At 37.0% G+C, this 24,983-nt stretch overlaps 2 pseudogenes; one reads left to right on the top strand and one right to left on the bottom strand.

Moving 5' to 3' along the window:
* The first annotated feature begins 1,252 nt into the window (after positions 1 to 1,252).
* LOC126611872 (protein IQ-DOMAIN 6-like) lies at positions 1,253 to 19,950 on the top strand (annotated as a pseudogene).
* A 2,336-nt stretch (positions 19,951 to 22,286) lies between these two features.
* Positions 22,287 to 23,806, bottom strand: LOC126612651 (uncharacterized; annotated as a pseudogene).
* Between the last annotated feature and the right edge of the window lie 1,177 nt (positions 23,807 to 24,983).

Below are 24,983 nucleotides of genomic sequence, written 5' to 3'. Positions count from 1 at the left end.
AAATATATCAACTCTAAGTCTACTGAAACTGAAGGTTCCACTTCCACTAATGGTGCCAGCAATGCTCCAATCCCTTCACCAAGACCGAGTCCAAAAATCCTCCTGTCACCTAGGCTTGCATACGTGGGACTTCCTAGCGCAAGATTGCATACTTTTGACTGCTAAATCATCACTTGGTTAATATAAAAGGTTTACTTAGCATTTGTTGAATTAATTGAGAATTGGGGATTTGCTCATTTTTTTTCTTGTAATTTCGTCATTGTATTTAGGATGAAGTACTTAAAACTCCCAAACTTTTTAGTGCAATTTCAAATCGGTCTTAACCTTTTTAAACATTTCAAACAAGTACCCAACCTATTAAAAATGTCACTTCTCATAAGTCTCAGTTAACTTTTCAAACGTAGATTATATTCAAAATCCACCAATATCATGGACAATGTTAATATCAGGTGCCACAAAATTTAAATTTCGAACATAGATTATCTAAACTTCAAACATAGATTATAGGGTGAAATGCCATTTAATCCATGAATTATCACCTGAATGAAAATTAGGTTTTTAAATTATTTTTCAGAAAAATTAGTCCTTGAATTATAAAATCTACCAATTACATCTCTAATATTATATTCGAAGCTACTATATTCAATTTTCCGTCAATTTAAGTCATGTTATTTGCATGTGGTACACATTGGAAGGTTGATCAATAATTTTACATAAATAAGTAATGTATGGAGTTAACTTTAGAGGGTAATTCAATCAAAAAATAAATAAAAATTTAGAGGGTAAATTAGACGTTAGATTTGCAACCTATGTGAAATATTAAGGGTTTATAGGTGAGAAAATAACGGTATTACACTCTAAAGTGTGTCAAGTGACTTAAGTTGACGAAAAATTGGATAAAATAGCTTTGAATATTATAGTAGGGATAAATTAGTAATATTTAATGAATTTAGGAACTTATTTTACCGAAAAAATAATTTAAGGACCTAATTTTCACTGAGGTAATAATTCAATGACTAAATCGGCATTTCACCCTAGATTATATATAATATGGAGCCCAATGATCAAACAAGTATTGAACTAAATCGAAAATTGACCAAAATTGAAATTACATCAGGTGGGCAATCTCTTAATAAAGAAGAGGGTTAAGAGTTCAAATAGGGTTTCAAGGAGTTTGTTTCTGCTCATGTGATTTCCTCATTGTCAATTCTCGACTCGTAAAGTTTCCAGTTATTCTTTGTGAGTAGTGGAGATGGTGGTGGCTGCATTATGGCAGTCCATACCATTTCAACAGCCTCCACAACCTTCTTCTACATGTTCATGGCTTGAGTTGTAAGGTAGAGTTGGTGGTTTTGCATTGGGTTTGGAGCTGATGGCATGATGGAGGTGGTGGTAATCGTTAGTTGGTGGAAGCTATGTTTCCATGCCCCTCTATTAAGCCTAGTTAATTTAACAGATTCTTAACTAGGGCTACCGTATGCGATATTTTCAATTGTTTGGAATGTTTAAAAAGGTTGAGATCAATATGAAATAACACTAAAGGGTTGAGGGGTTAGATACTTAATCATTGTTTTTCTTCTTCTTCGATCGAACATATTCATTTATTTTAGCTTTTCAGGCAAAAATTTAATGGTTTTATTCAACATATTCATTCACTTTAGGTTTTTTTTTTTTTTTTTTTTTTTTTTATTGGATTCATTCATTGTAGTTAAAATTAAAGTTGGATTACAAGTAGGGGTGGACATACTTCGATTCGGTTCAATTTTCAACCAAAATAGCAGACTGAATTAAGTTGTTCAATTGTCTCAACTCCGAAGCAAAACGAATCCAATTACTGTTAACTTATTCTATAAAACATATTTGATGCTTAATAGACATAAGTCATCTACTTACATGGTCAAAAACTTTTTTCAGAAAAGTTGTCTTATTAAAACACTAACCGATGATATTAACTAAGACGGCTCCAAAAGTGAGGCCCAAATCAAGGCCCGTAACTGATCTACTGACTCTTTAACGAACTTTCTACTGGGCCCCCACCACATCAACAGAGTTTTGGATGTAACGTTGTCGTTTTAGGAAAGATCGCAGCTGCGGAAAACCCTCAATGGCAATTTTGTATCCGTTATGTAGGCCTGCCAAACAGGTCTTAATTGTCTTGTTTCGTGTCGTTTTCGTGTAATACTTGTTATCATAATAGATCATGACACGTCACACCCGTTATCTTAACGGATCTTTAATATGTCGGGTTACTTTACCCAACATGTAAAATGATCTGACCCATTAAGAAAAATATTTTTTTCTTAAATTTACACACCACATTACCACATAAATATTACATAAAAACACATTTATGGTTAAGTACTACATCTACACTCTAAAATAAGACCCTAATAAAAAAAGCACCAATACACTAAGGGTGCGTTTGTTGCACCGGACTATCTCGGACTGGACTAGCTTTAGAGACTAAGTTGGACTAGCTTAGACTAGACTAAACTGGACTAACTTAGCAAAGCGTTTGGTGCAGTGTAGGACTAGAAAACAGGATAATTAATAAACTCTAAAAAACTATATTATTTAATTTATATCTTTTTAATACTGAATTATTAGTTTTGTTTTTTTATTTTTGGTTTCTAAAGTCTTCTTCATCTCTCCCTCCCCTCTCCCTTTTCTCCGTCCAACTCTAGAAGCTGGAGAGCTTCATAACGCAAGACAAACAAATCCCTCCCTTCCTGTTTGAATTCCAGACTGAATCAATCTGGAAGAAAAAATGCAGAAGATAAAGACAAAAGCAAAAATTGGATCCCGTTTGAAACCCATATCGATTCCCTCGAATCCCTCAAAACCACAACCTCATCCTCCCCCCACCACCACTGCACCCTTCCCCCAGTTAACTACCACAACAGCCCAAGTCACAGATGACGAATAAAACCAATCCTCATCGCCCTTTTCCGACTTCCTGAGTTTGATTTTAGAAGCCATTGATGCCCTGAAATCGCTTCTGCAGCCGAAACTAAAAAACGATGAAGACGACGAGGTGCTTAAGATCCTATAGCGCTTGGAGTGGATGTTCATAATAGAGAGGGTTCTCACTGAAATGGGTGAAAACAATGGGATGATGAAACGGGACTGCTAATCTCAAGCTTTTGCACGGTATTAGTAGTGAAGCCCTTAGCGAATGCAAAAGTCCCGTCTAGTCCCATTAAACATAGTCCATTACTCGCACCAAATAAGGGCCTAGGACAGTACCTAAGCCAATCCTAGCTAATCCTGTCTAACGAGGCCAAACAAACATGGCCTAATAGTTTACTATAAAATCTCAAATGTGCAATGATATGCAAAATAAAGGAGTTTTTCTTTTCAAGGTTGTGAAGCTTTTCTCAGAAGTTAAAACCTTGTTAATGAAACTCAAAGCTTGCATGTTATTTTTTTTTACAAAATCCTTCAATTTTCATCAATCATCATGGGGAAATTGTATTGGAACTTTGGCTTGATCTATTGCCTTCAAAAGTTATGTTGATGATGTTTTCAATAAGGTTTTCCACATCAGAACTCTCTTCTGCATAAACTAAGTATAGAAAAACCAAACATTATAAACCATTCAAATTATGAGAAGTTTACCAAAATAATTATGAAAAGAAATAAAACAATAGCACTATCCCATATTAAAAGATACTACCTCATTTTCCAAATTTTCTAAATTTGGTTTAATATATATATATATATATATATATATATATATATATATATATAATAGTATTCTTATGGGTATAAAATTATTAAATTAATATTTTTCTTTTCTTGTCTCATGTTACCTACGTGTATACCTGGATCAACCCGTTATCTTAACAGGTGCTAATCGGGTTACCTGATAATGACCAAATTTGTTATCATGTCGACCCAATAACCTATTAATATTGTATTGTTTCATTTCGGGTTAACGGGTCCTGTTAGAAATTACCAAGCTTAACGTTATGCTTTAATTGACATTTTTCCGAATTCGAAATTCAAATTTGGTAATAAAATCTATTTTTTTTCCTTGAAGCAAGGCACCTTGATATATAATTTAATACACAAATCCCGCTTGTCTAAAACTATTCTAAATTCCAAATTCTAGTTGAAGGAATAATTTGTGAAAACAAGTTCATTTGTGCAACCTCTATGCATGCAATTAACAATTAAAGGCGGAATCATACTTGTATGCACTTAAAAACAAAATTTTACCCATGAAATTCAAGGCCTAGTAGTTGTAGTGAACCAAGACTAAACTCAAATCTTAAAGAAAAGTGTTGAGAAACTTTTATACATTTGAAGCACCTTTTTGCATAAGCAAAGGCTAATCACCCAAAAGAGAGGGCCTTCATTCCTTACTTCTTAGCTCCATGGATTTCTTGGAGAAGGATGGTTGAATGGATTCTCCAAGTTCCCAATAAAGGGAACCTCTAGGTTTCCACACCGAGGAGGGACTTGAAGAAGAGACGAGTGACCTTGGAGGAGGATTGATACTAGTAAATCCCCTCTAAGGGCCGGCCTCCTAGAGAGAAAAATGTGCTTTTATTCTCTCCAATTTCCTCAAGAGAGAACCCTAATGAATTTTGGCTATGAAGTCCTTTATATAGTCACTTCACTTAAGTGACAAAAAGAACCAAAAAAAACATTCATTCATGATATGGCTGGCCTTCGGCTTTGGGCTGTTTGGGCCCTTTTGAATCTTTAGTCATTAAGTTGTCATACAACTTAAGTTAGCCCAATGGGCCTTGAGGTCTAATAATTACTCAAAAGCTAAAACGAACTTATTCATTTGATTAATTAACATATTAATTAATCTTAGCCATAAATAATTAAACCATTTAATTATCCTTACTCATCTCTGTTGTTTCTTCAATCTCTACCTTACACGGTGTACGATCCATTAGGTTTCTTTTAGCGAGGCAGTGGGCTATTAGAACTCTTCAAATCGATTATAAATTGAAACTTACTTTCAATTCTCCCTTTAGTGATTATACACCTTTAGGGCTTTCACAAACCATGAGTGACACCTAACACCATATCATGGCTACCCAAGCTAATCAGAAGAGGTGGAGAACCTATTTAGTTTGGGATTACAATGCAATACGGTCCTTCTCTAATACAATACTCTTGACCACATTGCTTGGTTTGATAATTTATTCATGTCTACTATCCAATGTAATTCTTTTACTTATATAATTACCTTGAACGTGATTTGGAATGACTTCCTAAATCTCATTCATATTGTGGCCAGAGATTCTAAATCATATCATAGAGTATTCTCCCTCAAACGGTTTGAATGTTAGAGATCTCTTGTTGTGCATTCACTTGGCTCCATGGCTAAGTTGCTTAACCCCAACTATGCCATGGACACCCTTTGATGGAGTGACTTTGACATAGTCAAAGATCAAGGACCTAACTATAAGATATGATGCTTTAGGTCAAAGGGCTACTTTGCATTATCCCAACCATGAGTTTTCATGTGACATGAGTATGAGAACTCCTTGTTGATCGTGTTCAGTGGACTCATTCTCTATTGAGCACCTACATGCTTGTCTTGATGTCAATCACATCAGTGACTCGAGACCAGTCACTCTCTCTAAGAGAAAACATAGCACGTACTGATCTTAACTGACTGGCAATGCCCAATTAGCAATCCTATGATCAAGAACGTTTAGAATATGTATACGAAAAAGAATGTTCTCATGAATCTAACATCTTTAGATCACATTCTCCCAATTCCATATTCATTGGACTTATCGTTTAAGCATATAACATTTATAACTTTAAACAATAATCTTTGCCCTTTATATGAAACTAGATTAGTTTAACATGTGAAATGTCCGTAAAGTATCATCATATGATTGGCTTTAGGGAACATTTCCAACACTAGTTTATATTTCTATTTCCTAGAAACACTTCTAGAAAAAAGCGTTTTCCACAACAGCATATAGCAGTTCAAGGTTGATTCAGCTTTTACAGCTTGTTTTCTCAAATTGGTAATCCAGGAAAATGGCTAAAATCACTTAATCCCAAAAAGCCCACCACAAATGACCAAGTAACCATAAAAATTCACAATCCTCTGTTTTTCTACCTTTTCCAATTTTCCTATAGTTCCTCTATTTTTAATATGTTTTTGTTGTTTTAGGAGAAGGTGGGGGAGAAGGGGAGGATGAAGTGGAAGCTATAGAGGAGTTCATTGGAAGGGTTTGGATCACCAAGTACCCAAGGTGGGATGAAGAGGAGCCAAGTGGCGGCTTTAAAGCCGTCATTGAATTCGGTTGATAATGCATTGGCTGCACTGGTACGGACTCAGCATAAAGATTTCAAAGTCCGAAAGCAAGAATGGGCTGTTATTCGTATCCAAGCTGTGTTTTGCGGATTCTTGGTAAGTCTATAGTGTGTAGAATCGAGTACATTTTTTATCAAAAACATCATAATCTGCACAAGGTTTATGTCTTATGTTGTTAATTTTCTTTTTTTTTTTAAAAAAAAAACTAGATTTTTTTTTAAAAAAAAGGCTCTCTAGGTTTTCTGTGTAAACCCTAGGAGAGTGTCGTCTGCTACTATCAGGAAACCTTGATTCCCAGTGTTCTTTCGAGCTGCTATTTCAAACAAGGAGGCAAGCGTGAAGGCTGGGTGTGGCCCAGTTATCTAATGGTGTGGATGAGCATCATACAATTCTCTATACGGTGCTTTACAGTGTGTACATGGGGTTGGTCTCTTATTACAACATGACTGACGACGATGGAAGAAATTGTTTCAAAGTTTTCGGGGTAGTTTGCTATTACCGAAGAGGAACAAGAAGTACTTGTGGTTGACAAATAAGAGTGGGGAGCCCTGAAATCATCCAAAGTGTTTCTGGTGGGTAAGGTGCTGGCCTCAAAACCAATTAACAAGGAAAGTTTTAAGAGACAGATGCGGAATTTATGGCGCCCTAAGGCGCAGATGCTGATTTTTTATCTTGAACATGATCGTTTCGCTTTTGGTTTCAATTCTCTTTCTAAGCGTACCACAATTCTAAGAGGGGGTCCCTGGTTGTTTAATAAACAAATTTTGTTGGTTTTAGCGGAAGCAGTTAATATGACTTATCCATCGAGGGTTCCGTTGCTTCATCAGGAATTTTGGATTCAAGTCAAGGGCTTGCCGTTCTATTATATGACACGCCAGATGGGGAAGTTCTTGGGCAACCACTTGGGGGAGTATGTACTCACTAACTAGAGTCGAAAGGAAGAACAGTTTGGAAGCATTCTCATAATTAGGGTTAGGTTGAATATTCGAAAACCCTTGAGACGGTATGTGGCATTGCAGTTAGAAGGTCGAACGTTGAATGTTGACATTTGATACAAAAAATTGCCACTTGTTTTTTATGTGGAATAATGAACCACGTGGAGGATTAGTGTGACAAATATTGTGGACGGCAGGATGATGACTATGCTAAGCCATATGGGAGATGGTTTCAAGATAATGTTTTAGGGAAGGATTACAGAAAGCATGTGGGTAAACAGTTTGGTTTGGGGTCTAAGGGGGGTTGGTCTATGTCAGTACCAATTGTGGAGGACATGGATGAGATTATGATTGATGATAAGGGACCTGAAGATGCGCTGAGAGGAAGGAATCAAGTTGGTGCAATTTTTGGAATACAAGCTCTGTGGAATGGGACTACGAAGGAAGGTGGCTTGGAATTATGCTAGCAAACTATGGTAGAGGAGAGGCAGATATATCAGGATATCTCTGATTTGAATGTTGATCTTATAGAGGAGACGAATGGTATGGCAATATTGCCATACATGGCACCAAGTAGTAAGAATGCAGTGAGCCCAAGCCAACCGTTGATGTTGTTTGGTACTGAGATAATGAAGTTGAGTGCATGGCCACCAAATGAGGAGGGTAAGGTTCTTGGAAAGACAAGCTATGATAATCATAGTGAAACTAGATTTTCGCTAGGTTCTGATCCATTCATTTTTGGAACTGGGAATTTTGATAAGGGAGAGATCCAACATCGTTCAGGCCGTATCAAAGGAAAAAGAAAGATACACCATGGTAAGGTTGTGCTCCCTAAACTGGGGAAACGAGTGACTTGAGAATTATGTTGTATGATCCCATGCTACCAAGAAACGTGCTTATTCGCACTCAATTATTTATGCAGCACTGAAGGCTGACGAGGTTCAGCCTCGCCAAGAGCAATGAATCGTATTAGTTGGAATTGTCGGAGGCTTAGGAACCTCCGTGCAATTCAAGCACTAAAGAGACTGGCTCTTTTCAAAGATCCCGCTATGATTTTTCTGTGCAAGCAGAGAACATATGGAGAGGTTAAAATCACAGTTACAATTTCAATGTGTGTTTACGGTACCAATTTAAGGTTGGTTTAGTGGTCTGTGTGTAATGTGGAAGGAGAAAGCGCAACTTTCTCTTTGCTCTTACTCTTCAAATCACATTGATCTTGAAGTGGGAGAGTAGGGGATGCCCTTCACTTGAGGCTTACGTTCTTTTACGAATTCCCAGTTGAAGCTAATCGTTACAAGTCTTGGGATTTGCTTCGTCGTCTCAAGGAGAATTCATCATTACCATGGTGTTGTTTAGAGGATTTTAATGAAGTTCTCGAAGCCATTGAACAGGAGGGTGGTGATGTACGTAGTGAAAGGAAAATTGAGGGATTCTGGAATGCGTTGAGGGACTGTGAATTGAAAGATATGGGCTTTGTTGGCAATAAGTTCACTTGGGTAACGACGAGGAGTGGTGGTATCAAGGTTCAGTTAGATCAAGCGCTTGCTACACATGAGTGGTTAGACTTATTCCCAAGGTTTAGAGTTGTTCATTTGAAGCCTATGTCCTCAATCACATCCCGATCTTATTGGAGTAGGAGATAAGGAAACAAGCCAAGTTCAAAAAGAGTTTTCAGTACGAAGATGGTTGGTCAGTGAGGGACGGTTGTGAGACTGTTGTGCAAGAATAATGGTCTAAAAACTATGAGGGGTCCCCTATGTATCTAGTTGTGGAAAAGATTAAGGCAACACGGGTACAATTGCTAAAGTGGGTTAAGACCACAAAACAATCCATTCCTTGGGAAATTGTTGCGATGGAAGATAAACTACATGCTCTCTTTGGCAAGCCTTTTACTGAAACTACTATTACCCAAAGGCACAATTTGTATACTTGATAGGAGCATATTTATGCGACTTAGTTGGCTTGTTCTTGTGCATTTATGTCGTGTTTCCTTAGTTATTTTAATGTTTAAAGTCATTTTCGTGTGTTTTCAGATTTTATGGACAAAGTAGGCAAGAAGATGCATTTTGGAGGCCTTTGGAGCATGTTTCGGGCTTGGAATGGATAGCAAATGCATGGGCCAAGTGGATGGACGAATTTGAGAACTAAAGAGGCCAAGAATATGAAGAATTATGGTCCAAAAGATGAAGAAAACAACCCAAAAATCTGTCACCCCAACTTGCATTCCTTGCCATGCAAACCACATAGAATTCCCTTTGGATTCCATGCCATGCTTGATCACTCTTGTCCCCTACATAATTTCTAATTTCATGCTTCAATTCATTTAATTATTACACTCAATTGCTTGATACCTCTTGTTCCCTTCACTCATTAGATTTTAGACAACATTTACATCCATTACATGCACCAGTTGATGCTCCATCATTCACATTTGGAATCCAATGCCATGTGCAACACATGTTGTTGCACCTTTGACCCATTTGTTGACACATTTCACCTCCCTTTCCATCTCTATGCAATGTACACAATCATTCATGCTCCCTAGCTACAACACCACTCCATTTTACCCTTCACACTTTGCATCATTACTTCATTTTCACCCTTGGACCATTGCACACCACACACACAAATTGCCATGCATTTCATCCTTAACCTAACCTGATTTTCTAAGCTTTTTGGGGCCTATAAATACATGTTTACACCCCTTGGCAAAGGGTTCACACTCTCATATTCATCATTCATCACAGAAAATTCGTCCATACAACCTCTAGGTAGCAAAACACCCCAAAAACACCATTCTAGTGCCTAGAAAACATAACAGCCACTCCACCTTCTTCCACCCTCTTTGCCTAGCTCTCCACCACCCTCCAACCCTCAAACACTCCTCCACACTTACCCTAAACCTTTCCATACCATTCCCCATCCATTCTACATCATAAAACTACCCAAAAATCCGTCCACAAAGCAATCTGCCGCAAGCAAGCAAAGGAGAATTCTTGGATGCACTTGCTACCCAAGTTGGAGCATTTTAGGTGTTTTCTTTCCTTTGATTTTAATGTCTAATTTTATGTATCTTTGCTTTGTGAGTATGAGGAACTAAACCCCTCTTAGTTAGGGGGTGATTCGAAACCATGTTCATACTTGCAATATGATTTGATTACATCCAGTTGTGATTCATAAGTTGTGAATTCAATTTACTTATCCGATCGTATAAAAAATGATTTGTGTATGTTGGTTGAGATTGCACGCTTAATTTTCATGCATGAATTTAACGCTAGAATATAAGGGAGTTTCACCTAATCGTTATGAACTTATATTCACAAGTAGTGAAGGTTGCTAGTCACAATCACGTTAAGTAAATTCTTGGCATAAGTTTCATGCAAATCATAGTAACGAGTGCCTCGTCAATGCTTATGTTTTTCATAGAACTTAATGATTCTTGCTTGTATCTCTATTATGCAATTCATGTAGGGAACTTGTAGGGAATGTTTTGGGTTGTCGTATGCAATCATCCAATCCAATAACTTGTGGAAAAACTGAGGGTTAATTAGTGCAATTCACGGTTAATTTGGGGCGTTGAGTATTCATAGCTTATCGAAAAGCAACTGGAAATCGTTTTGTATGCAAGTGTGACATGTGTGGAGAAGAACCTCCTAGCTAGCCTTCCATCCATAAGTTTCATTCAAATTCATTTTACAATCTGTTTTGATTCACTTAAATTTGTCTAAGAATTTGTTTACTTTGTTCTTGTCTTAATTTAATTATTTTCGTCCAAAATCAACCCCATCTTATTTCTTTGAGTCATATTAATTAGAACTTGTCTTAGATTATGTTTTTAAGTGTTTTAGTTCATTAGAAAACCAAAATTCGTCCAAGTTTGTGTTAGAGTCCCAAAACTGCCCAGATTGTGTGTTTAAGGTAGTTTTGAGTGTTTAGGGGCTGTTTTGAGTCTTTTGGTTTGTTTTAGTGTTTTAAAGTATAGTTTTGCATTCTTTGAGTCTAGTTAGTGTTTTAAACTTTGTTTTTACGTTTTCAAGTCAGTTTCCAAGTGATTTAGCAATCCCTCCTAATCCCCGGCCTAGAACGATCCCTACTTACATACTTTACTACAATTGATAAAAAGAGGGTTTAATTTTGTGTGTTAACTTATTTTTCACATCAATACTCGTTTACATTCACTATTGGCATAATAAGAGGCGTTCTGGCGTTAATGATCCAAAGAGAATTGGTTGCGTCTTGGTGATCAAAATACCAAGTATTTCCATCAAAAAACTTTTCGTCGACAATGACGGAATGGGATATATGGGTGTTCAATGAATCAGGGCAGTGGCAGGAAAGTAAAGATGGGATGGCTTTGGTAATTGTGGGTTATTTCTAGAAATTGTTTGATTCAACAGGAGATGTAAATGCAAGAGTAGTTCTCAGTGCGGTTTCACCAAAAGTAACGGATGAAATTAATAAAAGCCTTTTGGTGCCGTTTTCTGAGGATGAAATCAAGACTGCTTTGTTTCAAATGCATCCTACAAAACCCCCTGGACCTGATGGAATGACTCCCCGGTTTTATCAAAAACATTGGGCTGTTGTTGGTCAAGATATTTGTAAAGGTGTTCATTTTCTCCTTTCCTTAAGGAGTATCATGCGCAAAATAAATTTTATGCATGTAACTCTTATTCCTAAGAAAACGGACCTTGCCTCCGTGACTCAACTTCGGCCAATCAATTTGTGTAATGTGATATACAAAATTTGTTCTAAAGTTCTCACAAATAGGTTGAAGTTAATTTTGCCCAACATTATTTTGCCATCACAAAGTGCATTTATCTTTGGACATTTAATCTTAGATAATTTTTTGGTGGCGTCGGAAATTGCTCATGCTATGAAAAAAAAAGAATAGTGGCTGGAATGGTGTGATGGCACTAAAATTGGACATCAGTAAAGCATATGATCACATCGCATGGTCCTTTCTCGAGCAAATGATGTGACATTTGGGGTTTGCTGAGGAATGGATTAATTGGATCATGTTGTGTCACTTTAGTTTCTTACTCTTTCAAGCTTAATGGGGAACCAGTGGGCTTTGTACAGCCTAAAAGAGGTATTCGGCAAGAGGATCCGTTATCACCGTTCTTGTTTGTGATTTGTGCAGAATGTCTTTGGGCCTTGTTGGATGTTTAGGAAGCTCAAGGACGGATACAATGAATCAAAGGTTTGTAATGGTGTGCCAAGTATTCTTCATCTACTCTTCGCAGATGATAGTTTTATTTTTGCCAGAAGCTCTTTGCAGGAGTGTTTTGATTTGAAGGAATTGTTGAAATGTTATGAGTTGGCTTCGGGACAAGCAGTTAATCTTACAAAAAGCTGTATAGCGTTGAGTGCGAATGTTAATTAAATGGATGCTCAATTACTTGCCGATTGCCTTGGTATGAACTGGGTGGAATACCATGACCGTTATCTTCGATTGCCAGTTCTTACTGGTAAATCTAAGAAGACAACGTTTGCATATATTAAAGATTGGTTGTGGAAAAAAACTTAATGGCTGGCGTGGGAGTCTCTTAAGTAGTGCGGGTAAAAAGATTCTCATTAAATCTGTGGCCCAAGCAGTTCCCCTTATACCATGCAGACTTTGTTGCTTCCGAAGACGTTCTGTGAAGAGTTAAATCAAATGGTGGCACGATTTTGGTGGGGGGAAGAAGCGGGTAAACAAAGTATACATTGGGTAAGTTGGCAAAGGATGTGTAAGCCTAAAAGTGAAAAAGGGTTGGGCTTTAAAGATTTGTATGCTTTTAACCTAGCCTTTGTGGCAAAGCAAGGTTGGCGTATTATTCACAACCCACACTCTCTTGTTGCTGAAAGCTTTAAAGCTCATTATTTCCCTGATACAGATTTTCTCCAAGCTAGAGTTGGAAAAGTGTGGCGGCAGCTAGAGTTTTGATTCAACGTGGAACATGTTGGCCGGTGGGTGATGGTTTGAATATAAAAATATGGGGTGATAACTGGCTCTCAAGAGACAATTATGCAAAAGTGTTCAATCATATACCGGTAGGAGTTCATCCTAACCTTACCATGAGATCTCTGTTGGTGGATTTGAATCATGTTCAATGGAATATGCAGTTGATTTTTAATGCGACGAATCGTCCCTAATTTTTTATGTAATTTTCTTCCCGAGTGTGTAAATTGATGTTTATGACCTTGTTGGCAAAGTGATGTGGACGTAGTTATTCGGTTTTAAGTCATTTTTCTGGTTGTCATAATTAAATAGTACTCGTTATTACGATCGCGTGACCATGAGTTAGACCTGAAACGGTTTTGTAACAAAAAAGTTACACTTATTTAAAGTGCGTTAACAACGGGTAGAATTGTACACGTGCGTGTGAATTTTTCAGTGCTAGAAATACTGTTTTTGATAAGGTGAGCCAGATTTTATGTACATTTTATATTGTACAAAAATCTGAAATCTTATCATATTTCTCTCTTTAAATCTGTCCCATGTCTCCCTCACCACCAATCACTCACTTTCCCTCTTTTCCCTCAACCAATTAGTCACTCTCATCACCTATCTCACCCAATCAAAAATTGTCTCCTTTTTTTCTCTCTCTTCTCCTCTTTCTCTCTCCCTCTCACTGAAACTCTCTCTTCTCTGCGACCACCAAGAACACACACCAAAGCTCGCAGATCAAACTTCAAACCACCACCATCACATTCCTCTCATCCTCACGAACTCATCCATACGAGCCGATTCAAAGATGGTTAAGTTTTGAACGTCCCACTCGGAAGCTCCTACTCGGTGAGTTTTCACCCGATGAATGTTTGATCGGGTTACAAGGTTTTGGGAGCTTAATAACTCCCACACAACTCCCTTAGGCCCCTAGTACAAGCTTGAAGCCAAGTCGACGTCAAAACACACGGTTTCAAAGAGTTGGAATTTGACCTGAGAACTTCAAGCAATTTCCAAATATTTTCCATCCACTTTTTGGACTTTTGAAAGGTACAATCTTGTTCTACTTTTCATAAGTTTCATTTCCTTATAAAGTACGTCAAAAATGGTTGAGAAATTAAGAAGATATGAGATTTAAAATTTTTTTTCCAAAAACCAATGAACTAGATGGCAGCACCAAACGGCGGAGGACCACTGGAGAAGAAGACCGAATATTCTGTCAAAGTTGACGGAATATTCTGACACCGTTAGGTAACGCCGTTAACTAATGTCGTTACTGTTCAGCGGAGTATTCGTCAAGTCTAATGGAATATTCCCTAGGTCTGTCAGCTTCTGACCTACCCATGGACGCGTGTGTGGCCATGGGTTAGGTGACGTGTGAGGGCACGTCCAGCTTCTGGCCGATGTGTATGGGTCTGTGACTTCGTGTAGAACGTTTTCATATATTTAAACCCTCCGTTTAAGCAAATTATGGGGAATTTTCCTAGCCTTTTAGTATATATCCTATTTAATTAATTAGTTTTAATTATTTCGCATAATAGGCGAGAATTACCCCGAGGACGTGCAATGACAAACAAGGCTAGGAGGCTACGATCCATCGACGTATCAGTGAGTGGGCATTTGTTTTCATATATATATAAAGTTTTATAGTTTCCACATGTGCTTTTGTATTGATTTATGCCTGTCATGCCAGGTTTTATTTAATTTTAGAAATGTTATTACGTGGTTGAGATTTATATATTGTCATGGCATGTTCATATACATTTTACATGCTCATCATACATTATTGCACCCGGTGTTAGTGCTCGCCCAGGGCCAGGGCTAGTCTTTCACGTGTATGTTCACATCCGCACCGCACGCTCGCCTTGGATCCAAGTAGGTACCAATCATGTTGTACAAGTTGCAATAGGCAACTCCGACTCGTATGTAACTGCGAATAGCGCTAGTCTTCACGTGATTATAGTACTAGAGCGTAAATTATGATTACACCCAGTCTTGTTCATGTCATAAATCCTCTGCATAAGCTTGTGTGTCAGCATAGATTGATGACACCCGATTTTACATATACTACTTTTGAGATATTATGATTGGCGTATTTCTGGACTTATTGTTAATTTGCATTAGATTGCATACTTATTCGTAATATGATTTTTCTGGAAACTATACATGTTTTTACGGTGAGGGGTTAGTATGTTCAGAAAATAAATGTGTTTTATAAACCTTTGTTTTTGCCCACTCACCCTTCTGTTCTTTACCCCTTCAGGTCCTAGTTAGTTGAATTACTTTGTGGCGTACGAGGAATATCCGGCAGTTCTAACATATCCATAAATAAATGTAGGGGACTGATAACTTATATATTTCATACATTTATACCATTCATTCCTAGTCCTTTTGTGATATTTTTTTAGTTAAACTAGTTGCATTTTACCCTCTTTTGTGTTAGTGTGCAGCTAATCATATTTTGGAGCTCAGTTAAGGACATATAAGGCAAAATGGTGCTAAAAGTGGAGAATTGAATAAGGATGCTGATGTAGATAAAGAATTAAAAGTGGAAACTGAATATGGTGATGAATATGGCTCTTTATAAGACCAATAACAGCAAAAAAAACTGGGCATTAAATGCCCAATTACTGAGACGTATTGGCAATATGTAACAGCCTTTTTAACCTTATAAAACTAAGAGTTTTAGCCACTTTTACACAAGCCCCCTTGGGGGTCGCCCAAAGCTCTCTCTCTTCTCTTTCTTTAGCCTTTCTTCTAGAAACAAAATCCTTTCTCCATTCACCATCCGCTGCCACTGAAAAAGCCACGCAGCTGCACTGTTCTTGGAAAAGTTCAACATCATAATTGCTTCAAGGCGGTTTCTTCTATGAACTTTAGTTTCACTCATGTTGTTCTTGATATTTATATATTATGTAATCATGTTGTATAATTAAGTTCATAAGTGGGGATTTCGATGTCGCCTTGCAAAACTAGTCTTTGTTATTAAGTTAAAGTATTCAAATTACCAATCTGTGTTCTTGTTTCATTCACTGATTTCATAGTTCAATTTGTTTGTTTATCTTAATGTTTGATCACCATTAGGGTTTCTTACAGATTATTTGATCAAGGTTATAGTACACATTATGCTTAATCTTGGTAGACATGTGAATGAATGAAGAAACTGCTATGCATATATCCTACCATGTGATTTCTTTGGTTCCTTGAAGTTTTCTTGTTCTTAATGGATTCTTATTTGGTAGTCTAAGTTGAACATCATAATTAGGTTGCAGATTAGGAGTACTTGATCACACCTACACATCAAATGGATGATCATAAATGAGTAAAACGAACCCTAGTTGCAGATTGGAGAGTTGAATGCGTTTTAACTTAATTTTCATGGAATTTTCTTGTAATGGTGAAATCGGTATCCCTAGTTCCGTTCCCATTGTTCTGAATCAATCTATCATTCATCTTTATCTTGTTTTGCATTTTAAGTTACTTTAGCTTTCAAAACAAAAATCTAAATTTAGTTTTCATTTTCATTGCTTAGTTAGGGTTCACATAAAGCTAGTAATTTGTAGAAGTCTAATCAGTCCCTATGGTTCGACACCCTTACTTGTGTCATTACAATATCCTTATATTTGCACTTGAAAGGAACACAACAAGACTTTTCCAGTTGCGTATTAAGTACTTTATCTAGTTTCGACTACACACTTTTAGATCATCTATGCTCTGAACATTGATGTTTTATGGGTTCTTCCCACTACTACATACTCGCTATATTAGATTAAATAAATAAATGTTATTTTTAGTTTAAATGTATCCATATTTTTATGCTTCACTTCCTTTTCTTCTTTTTTTTTTGTTACATTACCTTCGGGTGACGACCAACATGCTTCGACTCCGGTCGGGGTGTGTCATTCAAGATGTTCTTTGAAGAAAGGGCCAATATCATTATGAGTATTCCTTTGAGTTTGTTTAGTCCACCTGATGAGTTGATTTAGATTAAGGAACCAAAAGGAAATTTTATGACTAAAAGTGCATACTTCATCTCTCGATCGTGTAGTGAAATTTGTGGTGATGTACCTAATGGTTCAGAGATGATGGAAGAGATATGGTTTCTTTGGAAGGCTTTGTGGTATGCTAAGGTACCATGTAAAGTGAAAATTTGTATATGGAGGAGTTGTTTGAATGCTCTACCAACCAGAGTCAATTTGAAGAAGATGAGGGTCCTTCTAGATGATTATTGTCCTTTTTGTGCTAACGTACCAGAAACAATTGAACATGGTCTTTTGCATTGTTCTCGTGCAGCAACGATTTGGTTCTATTGTCCCTTAAGACTGCAAACGTTGCGGCACAAAGAGGTTGGGTTTCAAGAATGGTTGGCTCGGTTGGCTCAGTCTCTCTCTAGGAAGAGTTTTGATTTGGCGCTGGTGTTGATTTGGAAGATATGGAACACTCATAATGCAATGCTTTGGAAGGGATCAGTTTTACCACCATATGAAATCCAGTTACAAGCCCATACTTGGCTATTGGAGTTCAAAAAGTGGAATATGGTCCAAAAGTATAACAAACCTGTCAATGCACAGACATAGAGGAAGCTAGAGGAAGGTTGGTTCAAGTGTAATTTTGATGGTGTGTGGGATGAACATGCGGCAGTGGGAGGTGTGGGCGTCATTATTAGGAATGCAACTGGGGATTTTATAGCGGCTTTGGCTATGAAGTTGTCTGGCATTGCGTCTCCTATGCAGGCTGAGATTTCAACTGCTCGTGAAGCAGCCGTATTTGTGCATCAATGGAGGACTGAGCATATTATATTAGAGGGAGATGCCTTGTTGGTGATCGTGGCAATTCAAAACAATGCGGTGGTTAACCACGGGCCATTTGGGCATTTATTAAAGGATACTCGAAGGATTTTGCAATCATTCAAAACGTGGAGAGCAAGCTTTGTGCGAAGAGATGCTAATACAGTGGCTCATCGGCTAGCTAGATTCAGCCTCACATTGGAGCACCTAGTTTCGTGGTTTGAGGAACCACCTGATTTAATTGTGGACCTTCTTTTGGAGGATGGTTTTCATTGTTAATGTTTGTTTAGTTGGGTGGTTAGTCTTAATTGTTATTTTGTTGGTCCGAGACACTCTTTTTCCCTTCATTCGGTTTATTCTCCAAGAAGGTTTTTATCGAGGCCCATTGTTAGCACCCTTTTTGCTATTTGTACGGTTGTTCCTATTTTGAATGAATATCGTACTTGAATTTCAAAAAAAAAAAATTATGAATTGATTGATGGTTGAGAGGAAAAATCATGCGTTCCTTTTCTAGTTTCATTTCATGTATCTCATATAAATTAAATATTGAATTTTGCTCCTATGAATAATTGTCTAATTTGCATCCGAATTACCATGTGTGAGAACGAATTTTAGGTTGTTTACGCTTATTTAAGCTGGTTCGATGTCAAATAGAAACTATAACAAAATAAATTTGAAGCAGATTAAGTAGATTAAAAGAAATGAAACATAGATAATTCCAAATGCTGGAATTAATCGGAGTTTATTGATGTCATTGGCTCGAGATGTTGAATCATAGCTTTCCTAATGATAGTTAATGTGACAACTAATAACTGCAGGCAAGGCAGGCTTTGAGGACCTTAAGAGCAGTGGTAAGGTTTCGAGCTATATTTCGCGGTCGACAGGCTAGGAAACAAGCAGCAGTTACATTGAGGTGCATGCAGGCACTTGTTCGCGTTCAAGCTTGAGTGCGAACACAAAGAAACTCTGAAGAAGGGAAATCTTTGAAGAACACATTGGATGAACAATTCTACCAAGCTGAGGTACTTGTCGAACAATCCTTGGATGAACACATTGGATGAACAATCCTTGTTTGATCCCGTCAAACAGGCTGAGGTACTTGTCGAATTTTTTTTGCATTTTACATTCTGAGGATGTTTGCACACTTCATCTAGAAATTTTTCCGCTTTATCAACATTTTGTTTACAACAAATTTCAGCAAGGATGGTGTGATAATCCTGGAACGGTGACTGAAGTGAGAGCAAAGCTTCAAATGAGGCAAAGAGGAAACATAAAGAGGGAGAGAGCGATTGCATACTCCTCTCAACAGGTAATGAAGTCTTTTTTGTTCTTTTCGGTAAAAGAGTTAAACATCATAGCTTAGTTGAATGGAGTTTTTGATATGTATCTTTTTCAGAGACCACGATCAAGTGCCACTCTAAATAGTAGAGGAAACATGACACCAAAGGATGTTAGACATAAGAAGGTAGACGAAAACAATTCGGGATGGAGTTGGTTGGAAAAGTGGATGGCAGCCAAGCCTTGGGAAAGTAGGCTAATGGAAGTGATTCAAAGTGTGCCATCAGAAGTGACTCCTCCTTATTCTCATAGAACTGATGGAAATGTGGGCTTTTATCCATTTTCTTCTTAATAGAACTAGGTGAAAGTGAGAAGGAACAATGTTACAACTAGGGTTTCTGCTAGGCCTCGTACAACAAATCCAATTACTCGCTCGTTTTCTGCTCCGAGTTCTGATTCTGTACAGGATGATACCTCCGGATCAAATTCTTCTACGTTTTCAACTTTAGTGTTTGGAAACTACCTAAAGGTAGAAAATGTAGAGGAAGCTTAGGCAAGCAGAGAACTTCCAATTGTTCTAATATCCAAAGGCATCCCATAGAGGAGTATCATTATCATAACAAGTTAATGGGATTTTTCAATGACGATACAAGGAGCAATGACAATTCTGATCTGTATTCTCCAGTAGTCACTTGCAAAGCTGAACGAGTAAGATATCAGTGAGATCAAGGTCTACTGAAAATTGCCCTCTTGCATTAAATGAATTTTTGTCCATGCTTTCAAAAGCTTGTTGCCCTTTTTTTAACTTCCTTTTTGTTCAAATTACAAAGAGATTTGCTTCAAAGGATTACCGATAGAGAACTAAGACAAGTTTCTGGACAATTGGTTGTGAGTATAGTGGGAAGTAACGTTTTTTGAGTGAGTGATTATATGGATAAATGAATGTGCAACTTCCATTTTTCACAGGACTTGGTTTGCTATCTGTAATCTTGTAATTTCAGGTAAAGTGTGATTGTTTCCTGCAGAGTTAAATTGTTTGTGGCCGTGATTGTTTCCTGCAGAGTTAAATTGTTTGTGGCCTGGCCACTCAGTATTATGGTCTATTGATATTTCTTTTCACTTATAAGTGAGAGGTCTTAGATTCAAATCTCATATATGGTAAATTCGATACCGAATTATGTTACTTATTATGTGGCTTAGACGAACTTCCCCCTCCTGTTAGTGTAATATATATTGTTGTACTAAAAAAAAAAAAAGTCACTTTCCAAAGAAAATTGTTTGTGGCCTAAAATTGCTCAAATTAACTGTTACCGGCATTACGCTTGCAAAACACACAAGTTGTACATAGAATAATAGAACTACATGGAGAGATAATTATATGAAATGGGGACGTCAAGATGGCGGTGTTCTAAACCTATCAGACTTTGACTTTCACTATTTTGTGAACTCCAAAAGGACTTTTATCTGCCTTTTATTTTTTCTGTTTCACTTTCCCTTTTCTTTTCTTAGCTTTTCTTTAAAAAACCTTGACTTTTAAAGTTCAACCTTAGCTATGATTACCCTTTTAATCATGTTTAGAAAAGATTAATCACTTTAACTCCACTCAGAGAATATGTGGGCATCACCATTAAGGGCCAGAATTAGATTCTGAACAAGTTATAAGAGGATGAATTATGCACTTGTGGGTTATCCAGATTGGAGTTTAAAAAGATAAAAAAGGGATATCATATCACCACTATTAGTAATTAACCAAATGGAAAACATCATATGGTCCCTTCATACATTCATATCTAGTTACAAGGATAACATGTATTACTATCAACCTTCCTTGCCTACAAGTATCGTGAAGCTGTACACCATGATCTTCAAGGTGAAAAAAACCAGTGTTCTAAAAATCGGCAAGAGGATTAGGCGGGCGCGGAGACAGCTTGGGCAGCCTAGGCGGGCGATTTGATGACCTAGGCGGTCTGGGCGTTTTAGACGTTTTGTCGTTGCAGAGAGCCGGGTTCTTGTTCTGGTTTTGTCTTCTGTGTTTCCAGAAGACGAAAGGAAGAAGAAGAAGTCGAAGGGAAGAAGATGATATAAATGAGTTTCTCTCTCTTCCCACCTCCCCCACGTTGATTTATATTTTTTAAAGTAATCAACTTCCAATCAATTGTCAAATAATACATTCAATATTGTTTGGTGTGCTCCACACCTCTTTTTGGTGCAGTAACTGTCCCCCCACCTTCCTTTTTACGGACTACAAACCACGGTTTACCCCTTTACTTTTTTTTAAGTTCATTCACTATATAACAAATAATCTTTAAAAAATATTTTTTAAGTAATACATACTTATGAACTTTCATCTTATACCATCTAATTCATTAAAAAAAAATCTTATTTATTGGAGAGACATTGTTGGATACTCTTTTTGCATTTTATCATTCTTTTATTATTTTATCCATGAATTTCATACAAGTATACATTTTTGTAAGTGTCAATATGCACTTATTTACAAGATATACAATAAATTTACCTAAATCCGCCTAGGCCGCCTAGGCGCCTGCCTAGACCCCGCCTAGCTGCCTAGGCGCTAGGTGCTACCCCGCCGCCCGACTAGCGCCTAGCGTTTTTTAGAACCTTGAAAAAAACAGGAGAAAAAATTTTGTGAGGGCCTGTGGAACAATTCAATTTATTCTATTTTTCAAATAGCATCATGAAAACATCCCTATAGCATAGACGATTAATAAATAAAAAAACTTGAGTGACATGAAAGTAAGAGATTGTTTGTCATACTGACATACGAGGGTGGAGTTAGAAATTTGTTCTTTTGTATTTCCGTCATTTAGAGTAACTTCCTTCGTCTTAGAAAGAAATTTGTTCTTTTGTATTTCCGTAATTTCACTAGTACAAAAAAGGCTTTGCGTGACGCAGGACCTTCGTCGCGCAAAAATTAGCCCAACGAACCTTCGTCGTGCACCTACCGTAGCGCCAAGGCAGTGAAGGAAGGGTTTGAGCGACGAAGAAGTGAGCTGCGCCGTGCAAAACCATTATTGTAATTAAATTCTAAACAATAATTAATGAACCAAGAAAAAGTATTTAATTATAGAATATATGAAAATGTACATACAAGATGTTCGAACAAAAAAGAAAAAACTACAAGTCTTCTAGGTTTAATACATCATGCTACTGGGTATCGGCTGGGCGAAGTGGCTGGGAAGTCAAAGGTGGAGCAAGATTAGGTGCTGGCATCGGGATTTGGAGGCCGGACATCGCTAAGGCTTGAACAATCATATTCATCATCTAGTCATGGGCCCTAATGTGCTCGCCCTAGGCCACAAGCTGACCTCTTAGGGTTGTCACTTCCTCCTTCAAGGAATTGACCTCTCCTGTGGACGATCTGGAAGAGGAGGCACCCGCCTCACGAACCCTCGCCTTCCCCGTACACCGCCATGATGACGACCCAACTTTTGATCCAGGACCTCAGTCACGATCTGAAGATCTGCATCCTCAAGTACAATGACGTCCTCGATCGGGGTCTCCGGGGGAAGCTGCAATGTTGTTTCTTAGAGAACAGCAGTGCTCTTTTCCACCATATCGCGCTGTAATAATAAACAAAAAACATATAATGTTTAATAACAAAATATAAATAATATTTCAACAATTCATAAAAATAAGAATAATAACAATTACTTACATCAAGCTGCTCAGCGATCTCTTTGCCGGGTCGAACGTAAACGTCCTTGAACAGGTCAATTTGTGGGAAATTAGAACCCTCTTGAAGAAAAAAAACATTAAGAAAATTTTATTAATCAATAATAAAAAATAAATTGTATAAAATTTTAAAATTAATATACTTTTACCTGACGTTGTGCCTCAAGCCTATACCAAAAGGGCTTTGAACTAATATGGTGGAGAAGTGTCTTTGAGTCCCGAGCTTTCTTGCCAGCAACTTATTTCTTCTGTTAATCATACAATACACATGTTAGTGCGACTATTTGAAAGAAATTATTATTAAAGTATTATGTACATACCACAAATTTTGGGTCCATAAAATGTTTGCAGAGCCACTCCCAATCCTCTGGCTGGTCCTTCAACTTGGTTGGGCAACCCTCTAGGTGAGCAATCTCGGATCATCCCATAGCTAAAAATGCTTGTGAAAAGTGCTCTTCCAATCTTTGTACTGGTTTGCTAAGGTCTCCTCTAAGTAGGCACTTACATCAGGGGATATGTCCTAAAGATCAAAATTGACCTACAAATATGAAAAACAATAAAATAATATTAAGAAATTTAATAATATTAAGATAATATACTTTGGTTTATAATATTTGTGAACAAAATTAAAAAAAAATGATAAAGGCTAAAAATTAATATACTAACCGTCAACTTGTCTTGCACCAGTTCCTTCGTCTCCTCGGGAATTTGTGCCTAACACTCCCACTGTATAGGACAACAATTCCAAATAATAAAACCATAGCTATTAATGATGCTGCTATGCTGCTGTGAGGTAGCCGCTCCACGATGTCGCGAGTCATACGCAATCTTGATCAAGGAGGCGGACATACGTACAGCTTGTGCCTCATTCAGCATTCGATTGGGCCCCTTGGTGTTTTTTTTAGCTGCCCAAAAGAACTTAAATGGTAAAAACCCTAAGCTTAAATTTGTACAGAAAATTCGGCAAAACCTCCCTTGATCATAAAAGTACCTTAAAACAGTGAGTCACAACCCGCAACACTTTTTCACAATCATAAAAGTAATAGTTTTAAAATGAAAAAAAAATACAACGTAGTGAGAATTAGAAAAAACTACCTGGTTGTGAGAATTAGAAAAATTGTCTGCAATCCCAATAAAAGTACAAGAATTACAACATCTTCAACTATTGTCTTGTCACCTTATTCCTCTGGTAAGGGCCCTATCCCATTCAAGAACGCACAGTTATGTGCAGTAATTTACGATTTCAATGGATTAAATTTCGATGTGGGCTAATTTCGGCAGCATCTCCTTACTGTTCTTCAAGTGCACGATGTATATACATAATATCCACGTTGTACTCGAAGAACATCAGGAAATGTTACCAAAATTTCCACTAGCGAAATCTAATCCGTGAACCGCAAACTACAACACATAACTATGCATTCCTAAATTGTATAAAAAATGGGACAATTCAAGAATTAATTGGACCGCAGTCATGCTTTTGCATCCATGCATGAAATCCAACTAATTCTCAAACGAGAAACTAAGCTTTTCTTGAAAAAAAGGTTACAAAAATATGTGCATACAAATAAACTAAATCACAATAATTACTAAAACTAAATAAAATAGATAAAATTAATAAAGAATAATTAAAAATTCAATCCTAAAATACTCCACCATGTCCAAAATAGGGCATAGCACGCATGCAAAGGTACACAATAACAAGTTTTTTTATCTTATTAGTTTTCGTATTTAATTTAATTTAGTGTTTGTGTTTTTATTTTACTTTTGTGATCTATTGTTCTTATAATTAACTTATAAAATGTTGTGTGTCACTTTACTTATTTTCTCATATTTTTCTTATTATCATAGGGTTTGAACTCCTTTAAATTAATGGCATTTGTGTTTTTTTGGACTAGTTATTTTCTTAGGTCTGATCAGATTTCTCTAATTGTTTTTCACATTTGCATGCAAGCTTTACCTTATGTTAAAATTGCAAAGGTTTATGTTTATTATTTTATTTTTTTATTTTAATTAATTAATTAATAGTTATAACATAATAACTCCTTTAAATCCACAAA

This window comes from Malus sylvestris, chromosome 17, assembly GCF_916048215.2.
Source record: "Malus sylvestris chromosome 17, drMalSylv7.2, whole genome shotgun sequence".
Classification (NCBI taxonomy): Eukaryota; Viridiplantae; Streptophyta; class Magnoliopsida; order Rosales; family Rosaceae; genus Malus; species Malus sylvestris.
This window is presented reverse-complemented; position numbering and strand designations above follow the sequence as displayed.